We start from the raw sequence: 13,367 nt of genomic DNA, 5'->3' as shown, positions 1-13,367 counted from the left end.
AAATAGGTAGTAGTTAGAAATTCATGGACAGCCAAATTTTCCCGTCACTGACGCCTCTGCCTTCTGAAACAACAGCCCAATATTTTAAGCACAATGTCTGTGCTTGTGTATGCATGTATTTGTGTGTCACACTACGCATCCTTCTTGGTGGATTCAAACCAGATGTTGAGATGACAATTTGATCCCCTTCTGCTCTGGCTAAGCCAAGTGGGTGGAAATCTGGGCTGCAGCTCATGGCTGAATGTCCAGCCAAGAATCTCCAGGCCTTTCCCTGACATTAACAGGACCCCCTGGAAGTTTGGGAAATGTTGTAATATCGATGTACAGCTGGAAAAGACAAAGCGCATGAGAGAGAATGGACTCATGCTGGGTAGAATGGCAAGCTTCAGTGCGAAGACAGACTGCCCTGGCCAGACCACTAGATGGAGACGTTCCTATCAGATTTGTGAAAAAACTCATGTATTTAAGAAAATATATTTCCCTGTGGTTTCTCAAGGATCTGCCAGTAAAAGCACTGACATTCTCACCAATGGTTTCAAAAGGAGTTAGCATTGCACAGTGGCAAGGGAAGAGGTTTCTTGGTTTGATAACAGAGTATGGGAGTGACATTTAAAAGGACTACCCATTTGAAACCTTCTCCATTTACCAAGTGCCCCTGCTCCCCCACAGGGAAAAAGTACAACAGAATGGTTCAGAGCCCCAAAACCCTGCAGCTCGGAGAGGAGGGTACTCCATCGGCACTGTGAACCCCCAGAAGCCCAGCAGTACTCATGCTCACAGCCACCCCTTACGTAGCTCTGGTGTAGCACACACCTCTGTGGCACAGTGGTGGGGATACCTGATACCCCTGAGGCCCAGAGTAGTTCATTTTCAGCTGCCTCCACCCAGCATCTGGCAGCTTGCTTCACTCTGCCTCAGAGGGTCATAAATATGGATTAGTCTTTGCCCAGAAACAGAGTTCTGCTTATATGAGAATTCCTCAGTTGGGACTGCGGAAAAAAAGAAGGCAGATATTGCTCTGTGACTTTAGCTCTGCCTGGTGGCTATTATATCTCAGTACATTAATGTATGCTTGAACTTACTTGCTCCCCTGCTCTCAGGGCTCTTTCTTCAAGTAGAAGGATATTAATGACTTTGACTTCAATCCAATTCTCCCTTTTCCCTAAACCACTTGCTTTCCAAGTCCTGACAACAAGGTCAGACAAACTCTGAATCAGTGTCCAGTCATACACTGGTATGTCTAACTCTAATGTTCTGCAAAACTTTAGCCTGATACAACTGAGATTGCAGTGAGTCACTGTAAGAGGATCTGCAGCTCCAACCCTAGCAAAGCAGATGCCATAGGTGCTCTGCCTCTTGAAGCTCAACACCAAACAGCAGCAAATTTGTGATTTTTGTCTGTTTCTTATGAAACATGACTCTTACAAGTGTTGAATCACAGATGTTAAAAATGCAAAGGGTGCAGATGTGTTGACCCCTCCAAGCTGCTGACCTGTGGTATGGTATCCAGTTCTCAGAACTACAAATCCCAGAGAGGAGATTATAATAAGTGTGTGCCAACCAAGATCTGATGAGGCTACGCAACCAGTATCATGGAATGGCTTGGGTTGGAAAGAACCTCAAAGATCACCCAGTTTCAACCCCTTGCTATGTGCAGGTCACTAACCACTAGACCAGGCTGCCCAGAGCCACACCCAGTCTGGTCTTGAATGCCTCCAGGGATGGGGCATCCACAACTTCTGGGCAGTAGCATAAAATGTAGCAGTAGCTACATCTTATACCAGAGAAATCAGGAAAAAAAATCCATTGCTCCAGAATCTCAGGTCTGAGAGCCTTACACATGCTAGGCAAATTGTTTGTCCTTTGCAAGACAGAAGAACCAGGAAACACAGAGGTCCAGCAGTTCTGAACTCATCTAGCTCAGGGTGCAGGCACTTCTCTTTTATTCCATACTCACATATTCAATACCAAATTCAAGACAGCTCACTCATTGCTCTGAAGTGACAAGCATTGAAGCATGTTCACGATGAAAAGTGTGAAGGTGCTGCTTTCAGTGAACACCAGCTTCCTGACTACCATTTGGCCTTTCTGTCCAGGTTCATCCTTAAGACAGGTGGATACTTCTCTAGAAGTGAGAATCTAAGTGTAGAGATCAGGTGCTGTGCAGCCCATTTCCCTACCCAGTGGATCTTCATGGAGGTATACGAAACCTCACAGAGTCATCACTGCCAGCACAGAGCTTGTTTTCATACATATAGCTAGAGATCCTTTAAAGTCATTGAGATATCTCAATGCAGAGAAGACCATAACATCAAATTTTCTTCCCCACTGCTAATCATTTTGCTGCGTTCTCTCAAAGTGGCCAGATCTACCAAGGGAGAGGATGTGATTCACCAGCTGTAGCTCCCTCTTTCCCACCCTCCTGACTGAGGAATGCAACGTTCATACTGGCAGACCATTCACACAGGGGCACACCTTCCCCACATCAATCTAAAGACAAAACACATGCTCAGAATTTCCATATTTGTCCTTTCTTGGGAATGGCACGTTATTCACAGCCTTAAAATACTAGCTGGAAAGTTGTTTTTTTTTTGTTTTTGTCTTCCTCTTTGCGCGTGTGTTGTCAATGCCCATTGGCAAGAGTCCATCAAATGACAGATGAGGTGATGAACATAGAATCACAGAATCACCAGAGTAGGAAGGGACTTCAAGGATCATGAGTCTCCAACCCCCCTGCCACATGCAGGGCCACCAACCTCCACATTCAATACTAGACCAGGCTGCGCAGGGCCCCGTACAATCTGGCTTTGAACATCTCCAGGGACAGGACATCCACAACCCCTCTGGGCAGCCTGTTCCAACACCTCTCCACTCTCTCTGAAAAAAATTTCCCCCTGACATCCAACCTAAATCTCCCCTCCCATTTGCCTTCTGAGCTGCAAGGGCACACTGCTGGCTCATGTTAAGTTTTTCATCTATCAAGACTCCCAGGTCCTCCTCCGAAGGCTGCTCTCAAGGACTTCTCCTTCCAGTCTGTATGGATGCCTGGGATTCCTCCAGCCCAAGTGCAAAACTCCACACTGGAACATAGCTGAACATAGCTGGAGTTCAGTTCTAGGACTGAAGTTCCCCTCATGTTTGCCTTTGGGCACTGGAGATAGATGTACATCTACAGCAGAAGTAATATTTTATAGAACTAATCTCTCCCCAGCTTCTGAGGGAGATCAAATTGCTTTGAAGCTTGCATATGAAAGAAACCAATAACATTCAAGAGTTACTTTCGCCATTGTAGAAATACAGACCCACCTCTGCAACACAGCAGGCTGCCTATTTATCAGTAAGGTTGCACAGCAAAGTAGGGCACAAAGGGAACTGAATCACCAGCAGGAATGTAAAAGGGACTAGACAGCACTTCCCTAATCATTACGTGGCCAGGATATTAGTGTAGGTTTCATCCTCGTCACGTGAGTCAAATGATCACTGATAACAAAGATCACCTAAGACTTCACTGGACAAAATAGCATTTGCAGTGGCACAAGTCTTCTGACAGTGGGCTGAATCCTTCAGGGCTAAAGACGAACGGCTTTTCTTTGCCATTTATGTTGGAGTTTGGTTGGTTCACCTCCTCAGTAACTAATCCAGACACAATTTTAGAAAACACACTCCCTATTCCCTCAGATTCCTGCATATCTTTGTTGGCATTTCCAGAAATAGAGTCACTTCAGAGACATGAATAGATGTGAACACAGTGGTCTCATGGCAGCAATGCTATACATGTTTTTAATTATCTTCTCCTGATTTCTAAATCGACTTTCCAAAATGTAATCAAGTTCTGAGATACAGGCAATCTTCTCAAATCTCCTTGAGTTCAATGTCCAATGATAATGTATACTAGAACCTCACAATGTAAGGGAGTGAACCCCTACAGCCCAGTTCATTAAAGAGAGATTAATCACTACAAGAAAAGGCTTTGTGCCTATTGCTTTAAAAGTGAGGAAAGAATAATGGCTAGACCAGTAGGAGGATCAGGAGCCTCAACTTCAGTGCTCAGCATCGCTGCTGACTTCTGAGGTGAACTTGCTGTCTTTGAGTAAATTGTTGTTGTTCACTGTGTCTCAGGTGTTCCTCCTACCCTAGATACTACTGACTTCATCACTAAAATGCTTTGGGCTTGAGGTAAGATCTTAGTGTAGCTACTCTCTGGTGGCACAGAGTTTCAGAACAATCTCTTAATATAAACACCTACCTCATCAAGTTTCAAACAAACTCTTTCACTGTTTTCCCAGTGGGTAATAAGCCATTACGCCTGTTGTGTTTTAAGGTAAAAATTAACGATTTCCTTCCTGTTCTAAAGGAAGGTCTACTTCCGGAATCTGGGAAATTCTTTTCTTAAAGATTCCATGTAAATATAATTCTTTTAAAAAATAATATGCATGGCTTAAGTCATCGTAAGCACAATGGTTATTGTATATAAAAGAATTGGGGCAGTATTTTATAACTACTTAAGTGCTATATTTAAGAAACTGAATAAATCGCGTTCAAATTTGCTGATGTTAAAAATGTCAGGTGTCCCAAGGGAAGGTGAAGAGGGTGTGCTAAGGGCTATGAGTGGCTGAAGAGTAGTCTCATGGAAATATTGCAATACAATAGGGAATTCATTGTAATAAAATAATACTAAAGATTGAACATTGTTCCATTGTTTTCTGCACTTGCAGTCCTAAGAACTTACGTTGTCCTGATCGGTACTGTAGTCCCAGAGGGCTTCATAGGAAGTAAACTTTTACTTATGGTTTTCTGGTCAATTTGCTCTGCTGGAAGTAGCAATATCACATAATTTTGGGGGTTTGGGAAGGACTTGGCTGGTAGATTTTCTAGAAGCTGTATCTGGCCATTCCAGCTGTCTTTTTGATGGGGAAAGCCCTTCTCTTATGAAACTTTGGGTACCACTCATAAGATGTCAGTATGACAAACCACTAAAAAATGCCAGAACTGTAGAATTAGGTGTAATTCATTCTGAAAGGAAGAGCATGCTGCAGAGACCTGGTTCCCTTCAGAGCAAGCCAAGGATGGGTTTCTTGCCCAAGAGAAGTTAAGACCAAAAGTCAACCATTTGAGCAGAAGAGTGCATCATGACTCTTCAGGGCCCTTCAGCTCCAACCATTCATGGGTGTGTGTGGCTGTAAGAAGAGAAACCATTGATACAATTACCTTTAACCAGCTTCAGATCACCTAAGAAAGATAGTGGTCACAATTTAGTAACAAAGGAAAAGCTTACCCTTTCTGAGGATCAAGGCTTACTGGAAACTCCAAAAGAAGGCAATCCCCCCCATCCCCCCCTAACAAATCTGTTCCTTTTCATTGCCAGCCCTTAAATCTGGTTAAGAAGGACTCTGGGTCCACCCCTTCTGGTCACACAAGGGAATTGCTCACGCCTGTGCTCCCAGGGCTGGCCATGCCCTTTCACCAGGTGCTAAATCACTGATTCAGGCTGTGACATAGTGGTTTCCATACACTGATATAGGCAGATACATTTATGGTACTGAATAACTCTGTGGCTCAAGTCAGTTTGAAACCTTGTGGTTTTCTTTCTGGAGAGCTATACAGTCTCTATTTTGGCCACAATGGTTGCAGCTGTTTCAGTATTGTCTGTGAACAAAAGGATCCCAAGGGAACTAGATATTAGCTCCCCAAGAACCACTTGTGACTTTGGTACTTAACTTCTTTATGCTCTCTTGAAAATCTCACTTCAGAGGATTTATTGTAGAATTTTGTACTACCTTCAGCTTTTAATACCACTTTGAACTATCTTGTCTGTATGACTCCAGTCCCTTCCTACAAAACGTCTTAAAACACAGTCAAGTGTTCTTTCTGGCCTATTTCAGCAGCTGTTGACAATTGTGCCTTCTAGTCAGCCCTGCCAGAGGGCAACAGGGCCAGATAACTGGGATGGGAATTGAGGTCTTCAGGAGAAAGAAAGCTTCTCTCTGGGGTTTGCACTTATATCACAGTACCCCAGTCTACCTCATCTGCATTTTTTATGAATCTCTGTATGCAGTGTATGGTATAGAACTACTGGGATTCCTGCCAGAGCCAAAGAAGGGGCTTCAGTGTGTCATCACATTCAGATGAGAGCCCCATTTTCTACTGAAATTCTGTGTAATGTCTTCTGGTAGTATGAATGATCCCTCTGTGTCAGCCCCAAACATGTCACAGGCATACTGCCTACAGATGTTACAGCTTTGCTTCAAACATTGTACCCATAGTTTCAGGACACTCCTGTCTGAAAGTTGCACTGGAAACAAGGTACTCAGTACTGCTTTCATTTTGAACATCCCAGATTTCCATGGACTTGAACTACATTTAATAGGACTTGGTGCCAGAACTGACTCTATCCTGTTCTGTTCAGCAGATATGTCTCTGTTTCTTGTGGGGATGTGCATGCATACCAACCAGTGCAACTCAAAAGGCTCATCCTTACAGAGATACTTTGGCTTTATTTCATTTCTAACCAGTCAGCTGCAAAAACAGTGCTCATTTTAGGATTGTAATCATAAGGCATTAGTGGAATAAAGTTGCTAGAAACACTCCGTGTATATTTAAATAGAAAACAATTTGCTCATCAGATATGTAGTTGGTATCACTTCTTAAAAGGATAAACTTTGCCTTTTGAACTTTGCCCAAAATTATGAATAGGACCAGGGTGTATGAAATGTTCCATTTGGACTGTGTCCAACCTAGGCTGTAACCAAATCTGAAATGCTTTTTTGTGTGAGTATCTCCTACTCACCCAAGGATCTCTGTTCTCTTCAGTGGCGTTACTAATGCGATTATGGGCTGCAAAATGGAGTTCTGTATATAAGACTTGTAATTTGTGGAAGGAGGCCCCTGGAAAAATTTCTTCTCATTTAATTTTAATTACGTCTGGCAAGATCCTCTGCCTCAATAAGAAGACCCAACCGCAGAGGGGGTTGGTGAAATAGTCACAATAAATCCCTGCCTCACACTGCTGCATGCAACAACATGTAACTACATGCATTGCTAATCTTTGGGTGGTGAGCTGGAGAGAAGCCTGGAAAAAACAATCAGGGATTTCAATTAAGAGCCAATTAACATGGGGAAAATAATAGGGCTTCAGCTTATGTAATAATATACAGCAATTTTATTTAAGGTTGATAGATATTTTATGCCCTGGGATCTATAATTCTTTAGTGTTTCCAGACAATTGGTAGCTCTACTGCAAATAGTGGAATTGCTCAGGGAATCATAGCAGCTGGTTGCAAAGGAAGGCATCCTCACAGCTGCAGCAGAGACATACAACAACATCTCTCTCTCCTGGAACTGCCTTCTTCAGAGTGCTAGAATTAGATGTTCACTGAGTGATGCAGGAGGGTCTCCCTGGCACCTGACAATCAACTATAGTAGATCAGGAAGAATTTAATGAGCTGTTAAGCCACTCCTGCAGCACCGGCAGCAAGCTTTGAGACAGTAAGGGGGTGGAAAGGTGGGAAAGGATAACCAACAGCCACCCCATCTGCTTCTGCTGATGCTCAGGAGGTTCTCTCCCTCCTTTCACTGCTTGGGGTGAAGGTGGTTAGGAACCCACAGCACATGTTTTACATTGTGCACCATTAAACCAAAGCACAGGGATTTTTAAAGATAAAGACAGATTTTGCTAAGTGTTGTGGACATCCGCAATAGTTTTATGTTGGCATAAACTTCAGATGACCAGACCCCTCCCTCCCTCAAACCCCTGCCTGACTGTAGCTTTCAGTGACTAAGCCACAGGAATCTCACCAGACCAAAGTCTGGGAAAGGCAAAGAACCTGGAGCCTAAGTCTTTAAAAACTGATTAAATCTTCAGAAGTGTTTGTTTGTAGACAGATTTACCATGAGTCTGTTTTATGCCTAATTGCCCTAGAATCTGTCTCCTCGAGATGTCTCTGTGAGTGGGAATGGACATGAGTAAAGAGGGATATTCCATGAGAAACTGCATTATATGGGCACGACAAGTACTTCTTTATGCCTTCTGAAGGTGCAACAGGAAAAACAATGACTTTGAAATGTCTCTTGCCTGTTAATACAAAAGTGCCATTCTTTTCTGTTGCTGTTCAGCTTTACAGGTGTCTGACCTGGGGCAATCTTGATTCAAATTGCCAGGATATAGATTTCACATGAGAATTTATCTATTAAAAAGTATTGACTTAAAGCAACCAGTGAAAGTGAATAAAAATGGCATTCTTACACAAACACAACAGAACAGCCCCATGGTACATTTCATTCTTGTCCACTGTTTGCTTAGGATAATAGGAATATTATGGAGAACAGATTGTCTCCCCGTCATCATGTTGTGTCTGCATTTCTGTGGTAAACCCCATTTTGACCTTCCCTCTCTGCTGCTGTAGTATCATGAGTACTAATTAAGTCACACCAGCATCCAGCCACTATTTTGTGCCCCCTACGTGTCCTCCTTCTTCCTTCCCCTGTACCAGCACAGCTCTACAGTTGTCCCTGCAGAAAACTAAACTGGGGAACTGATCGGAATTAAATATTAGGTAATTCTTTCCTGGGTTAAAAACCTCCTCTCTGCTTTCACCAAAGCTTTTTCATATCTAGGTTTGCTGTGCAAGAATTGGATGCTTTCTCTTAAGGGAAATCCTTATATATCAGCATTAGTTTTCATTCCAGGTTGGGAGAAAGAGACCTCAAAATTAATTTGTTTACCACAGAAAGTACTGGTAGGGAACATATTGAGTCAAGAATCCCCAAGTGTATGATAGGGGCGGTCTGCAAAGCACTGCAGTTTGCTGCACCCAACTTTGTGCAACTGGGACAACCAGTAAACCAACTGGGAAAACACCAGGAGCAAAAGGAAAGGAATATTAAGCTGACTTGTTGCAGAATGCTTCTGTTCAGCCGGTCAAGATAAAATGTTTTGATGTCAGCTGAACAAACCTGAAATGGAATAGTAGGCTCTCAGCTAACTGCTGGTGGATTATCTGTGCTGAAAAAGAAACTTTCTTTAACATTGTATCATATGAACAGCTGGATCTGGAAATGAAATTTGTGGCTTTTACTTGAACCACAGAGAAGCTTTGCTGCCATGAAATGCATTTCAGTACTTAATTGCAAAACAGTTCTGTCTGTTTTCTGATAATCTACAATTGTAATGCCTTTTGCAGCACTGCTAAGTGTCAGGGTATCTGCTTACTCTTCTTTAAAGCTCCACCTATGGGAATGGGGTGAGTGAGAGTATTTCAAGTCCTCCTAAAATACAAAAATAAGCAAGAGTAGAATGCAAGAGGAACTCCTGAACAGGCATTTAAACATTTGTACCAAAAGGAAGGTGCATTTTCAATTGTTTCTAGATGTTGAAGTTTTTCAAGGCTGGGATCATCTGGGATATCAGTAATAATTCATGACCCTATGGGAAACTGACTTACCAACTGGTTGATTAAAGGTTTGGATATACACAGCAGTAAGTTTGTGATAATACTGCACTGCACACCAGTTCAGTGGTAGTGACTGTGTCTGTGCCTTTATTCCTAAAGTGGAAAATGTGATATCATTTCAGCCAGCTTCGCCCTCAGAGAAAGAGGACATTGAGCTAAAATTAACATATTCACAACTCATGGCCAGAAGGGACCATTATGATAATTGATCTGACCTCGTGCATAACAAAGGTCACAGTAACTCAACCACAAATTCCTTCAACTAATCTATAAATTGGATATTTTTTAAGATATGCACTCTTTAAATAAAGACTTCATGTGAAGAAGAATTTATCATGTTTAGCTTTCCTGCTTGGTTATTCCTCTGAGTAAGTCAGGAAATTCTTATCAGAAGAATTAATTTTATTTATACGCTACTCTTGATTTAAAAAGCAAAATCAATTTCACAAATTACAAATAGAAATATTTAGTGACATTTTGGGACGTTTTGGGATCTAGTGCTAGAAATATATATGACTGTATCATCTGGATACATCCTGGAGTCATAGCAGATTTACAGTAGTCTCAAAGTTTGATCTCAAAGTAAAAGTGTATGAAGAATATACTTGGGAACTCTGTATTGGGTAACAGAGCCACAATACCAATTTCTCAGCCACTTCATGGGAATCCTATGATGAAATTGGCTGGAAGAGGAAGGTAAAACAGATACATCACCCTTTCTGGGTAAGTCAGGCTCACATGCCAAGGATAAACCAGCACTATCAATGACTTAAGTATGCTTAAAAAAATTTAAGAAACTTTCATGAAACTGTAATAAGCACAAATTGTAACAAATTAGGGAAAATTACAGAAATATGTTGCACTACCTTTTTATAGGTAGAGGGAGGCCAAATGTGAATTAGCCATATCTGTGTCAGAGATGAGTCCCATGGGTGATTTTTATCTTGACAATAGTCTCTAGACTTTGAAGACTTTTTGCCAAAAAATCCCTAAACCCCCAAACCCAATCCCAAACCCAAACCTGGGAGTTTAGTGTGAAGGTAGATACATACATAGGTAGGTAGATACATGTTGAAATGGCAGGACAGCTTATTGCAGTGAGGTCTCATTGCTGACTACCAATCACCTCATCCCTAACAAAATAACACAGGGGCTGGAAAATAACCCAATGTTAAGTAGCATTGCAGTGCTGGAAGCCTTTTCCTGCTCCCAATTTTATGACCTTAATTAACACAGACCAATCCATAAATCAGATCAACACCGGGAGATAACAATGAATCATGCTGAAGGCAGCTTTAATAGGAGCCTAAGCCCTGAAGAAGTGGACAGTACCGGCATTTTAAGTGCACACGTGAGGTTGAAAGGGAACAGATGTCCAACTGGGGCTGCTGCCTGCAAGGGTAAGTCTGCAGGGCTGTTGGTTTTCCAGAGAGAAACCTGTTTTGACATCTTAATGGCAAGAGTGTCTGGCAGAGGCCGATGGAATGGTGATAAATACAGCCTCCCTCCCCGTGTGATTGCTGGGCAGGAGGGGGGAGCTCCCAGGTTGGGTGCATCTGGCTGAGTGCCGTCACCACCTCGCAGGGCGCTGAGCGGGTCGGGGCAAAAGGGAAGGAAAGCCGTAGGAGTGACTGTCTGGAGAGCATGAGAAACTGAAGGGGAAATGGAGATGGAAAGGAAGAATTTCAGGCTTTCCCACCACAGCTTCAACTGGTAACTTGCCAGCAGCCAAGTGCTGAGTGCATGTGGAGGAGCAGACAGACACTGCCTGCTTTAATACAACCAGGGAGTGACAGTAGGAATGGCAGGTCCTGGGGCTTGCTAGCCCTTAAGGATGAGCTCCCTCTGTGTGGGGCAGCTGCTTTTCCTGCAGGGCGTTCTATAGCTTTTCCATTTTGGAGAGGTTATGATATCAAGGCTGCTTCCAGTTTCCTAGTCCTTAGCTGTTGTATCTACTGGTTGAATGAGGTTCTGCCTACAAAAGTCTCGACAGTGCTTTGGTTACTGTGGCACAGAAGGCCCATATCACCTGCATCCCCTCTATCAGGAGCAAATACAGTCCTCTACAGCCACCTCCCTGCACATCCAGCTGGACTCTGAATGTCAGACTGTTTGGTGCCTTGCACAAAGTGCAAAAAGGAGCACAGGCAAGTTATACTCCCCTGTGCCAGTTTCCTGAGGTAGTTTTTCCTCATTCTTCCTGACTGAAACTTGATGGATATGTTCTTATGCCAGTGCATAAGCTCTGGGTCTAGCTCACACACCAGCATGATTACCATTATGTGTTTGGTTCTGCAGGGCTAAGTGAAACTTCATAAAGAGGAAATTTCTTCTGGAGTGAACTGCTACAGCTCTGGTTCCACAAGAGGCAGATCAGATTTTGTAGGGAATCATCGCCACTGTAAATGAAGGGTAATTTATGGGGTGGAAAAGGGACCTCAGAGTGCAAGCTCTTCCAGTTTGGGGACTCTAAGACTCTTCCGTGTGATTCTTCACACAGATTCCTCTGTCCTTTCTAAGGAAAGGCTATGAGGAGTCATCTCTCTTGTAATCAATGTTTTGGTGCTCTGTTGAGCAGAGTTGGAGGGTGTCCAGCTCCTGCTTTTCCTGAGCCATTGCCAATGACAGGCTATAACAAGAGCAAGGGAAGGGAACTTTATTTAAAGCCGTGTGCGCAGGCTCTCTGGATTGTACTGGGTAAGGAGTATAAAAAGGCCAACACAGGTTTTTTTTATGATAATGCTGTTCAGCTTCCTGCTAAAGAGTTGTTTTTCTATGGTCTCTTGAATATAATTTGGGCAGGAAGCAAGTGATGTGGCTCCTTCTGCAACACTTCAAGAATCAGACAAAGGAGTCAACAGTGACTCTGGGATTGGCTTTCATTAGAGACCACCCAATGAAAAATGAAACTCATCAAGATCTTTCTAATATTTCCCACCCATGGCACATTGTGGTGAAAGAGGATTGGGTATGGCATATCATGAGATCACTGAGCTATGGCATCCTTAAATCTTCACGTGGGTTAGCTGTGACCTCACTCCCTGAAATTCTGTGGTCTCATTTCAGAACCAATCTCACTGATAGCTGGAAGATGAACATCACTTAGGGTTGGAGCAGCAGGTGGCTTTCTTGATGCAGGGACTGAACTAAGACATTGTGAGAGTCATAAACAGATACAGTGGGAAATGTAAAGGAAACCTAATTTCAATCAATCTTCAGGTCTAACTGTGACAAAGTCACTCTTAAATTAGTTTGCTCATGCTAAAACTTTTTCACTTTTTTTTTTTAAAGTCCAGATTATTTTAAATGAAAAATTCTATTTTGAAAACAAGATCTTATCTAAACACAACTTTTAAAAAGTCAACATGAAATATTTCAGTATTTTCAGAATGAGATCCTTCATTAAAAAAAAAAAAGTCATTAGAAGCTATTTATTTATTTACTTATTGGGTGAGGAGGGAGTCAGGTTTTTAGCCTATTCTTGCTAATAATGGTGAGTTCCTTTGAGGATATGATCCAGTCTACAGTATAAGAAGGACATTATATATATAGCTTAGCACTGGGGCCTCTATATCCTAAATAATATAGGGAAGGACATGTTGATGTGTGTAGACTTGCTGTGGATGTATACTTGCCAGCTTTTTACTTTATGAGGTTTCAGGGAGATACAAATGCAATAAGGAAGCTAAAAGCCCAGTTTTTATAAAAACCTCCATGAAACTCTCAGTCTCCAGTTCCCTCAGGAAGATCTCACTCTATTCTCTGTAGTCATTATTTGACAACATATGTCAGAACACAATCTGCTGGTCAAAATAGCTGATAGCCAGATCTTCAGAAGAGAGAATATGCAAACTCTGGTAGAATGGGAGCTGACCCTCGCCATCCCAGTAATCATGGAAACCAGGATTGCAAGACACC

General features: G+C 42.5%; 1 long non-coding RNA gene across 1 annotated transcript; it reads right to left on the bottom strand.

Annotated features, from left to right (window-relative positions):
• Nucleotides 1–3,483: 3,483 nt before the first annotated feature.
• Nucleotides 3,484–5,326, bottom strand: LOC128077775 (uncharacterized). Its single transcript, XR_008205179.1, has 2 exons — nucleotides 5,276–5,326; nucleotides 3,484–5,177 (listed from the first exon to the last, which is right to left on the bottom strand). It is a non-coding gene; the product is annotated as an uncharacterized LOC128077775 (long non-coding RNA).
• Between the last annotated feature and the right edge of the window lie 8,041 nt (nucleotides 5,327–13,367).

Source organism: Tympanuchus pallidicinctus, unplaced genomic scaffold (assembly GCF_026119805.1).
Source record: "Tympanuchus pallidicinctus isolate F22 unplaced genomic scaffold, pur_lepc_1.0 scaffold16, whole genome shotgun sequence".
In the NCBI taxonomy this organism is placed as follows: domain Eukaryota; kingdom Metazoa; phylum Chordata; class Aves; order Galliformes; family Phasianidae; genus Tympanuchus; species Tympanuchus pallidicinctus.
This window is presented reverse-complemented; position numbering and strand designations above follow the sequence as displayed.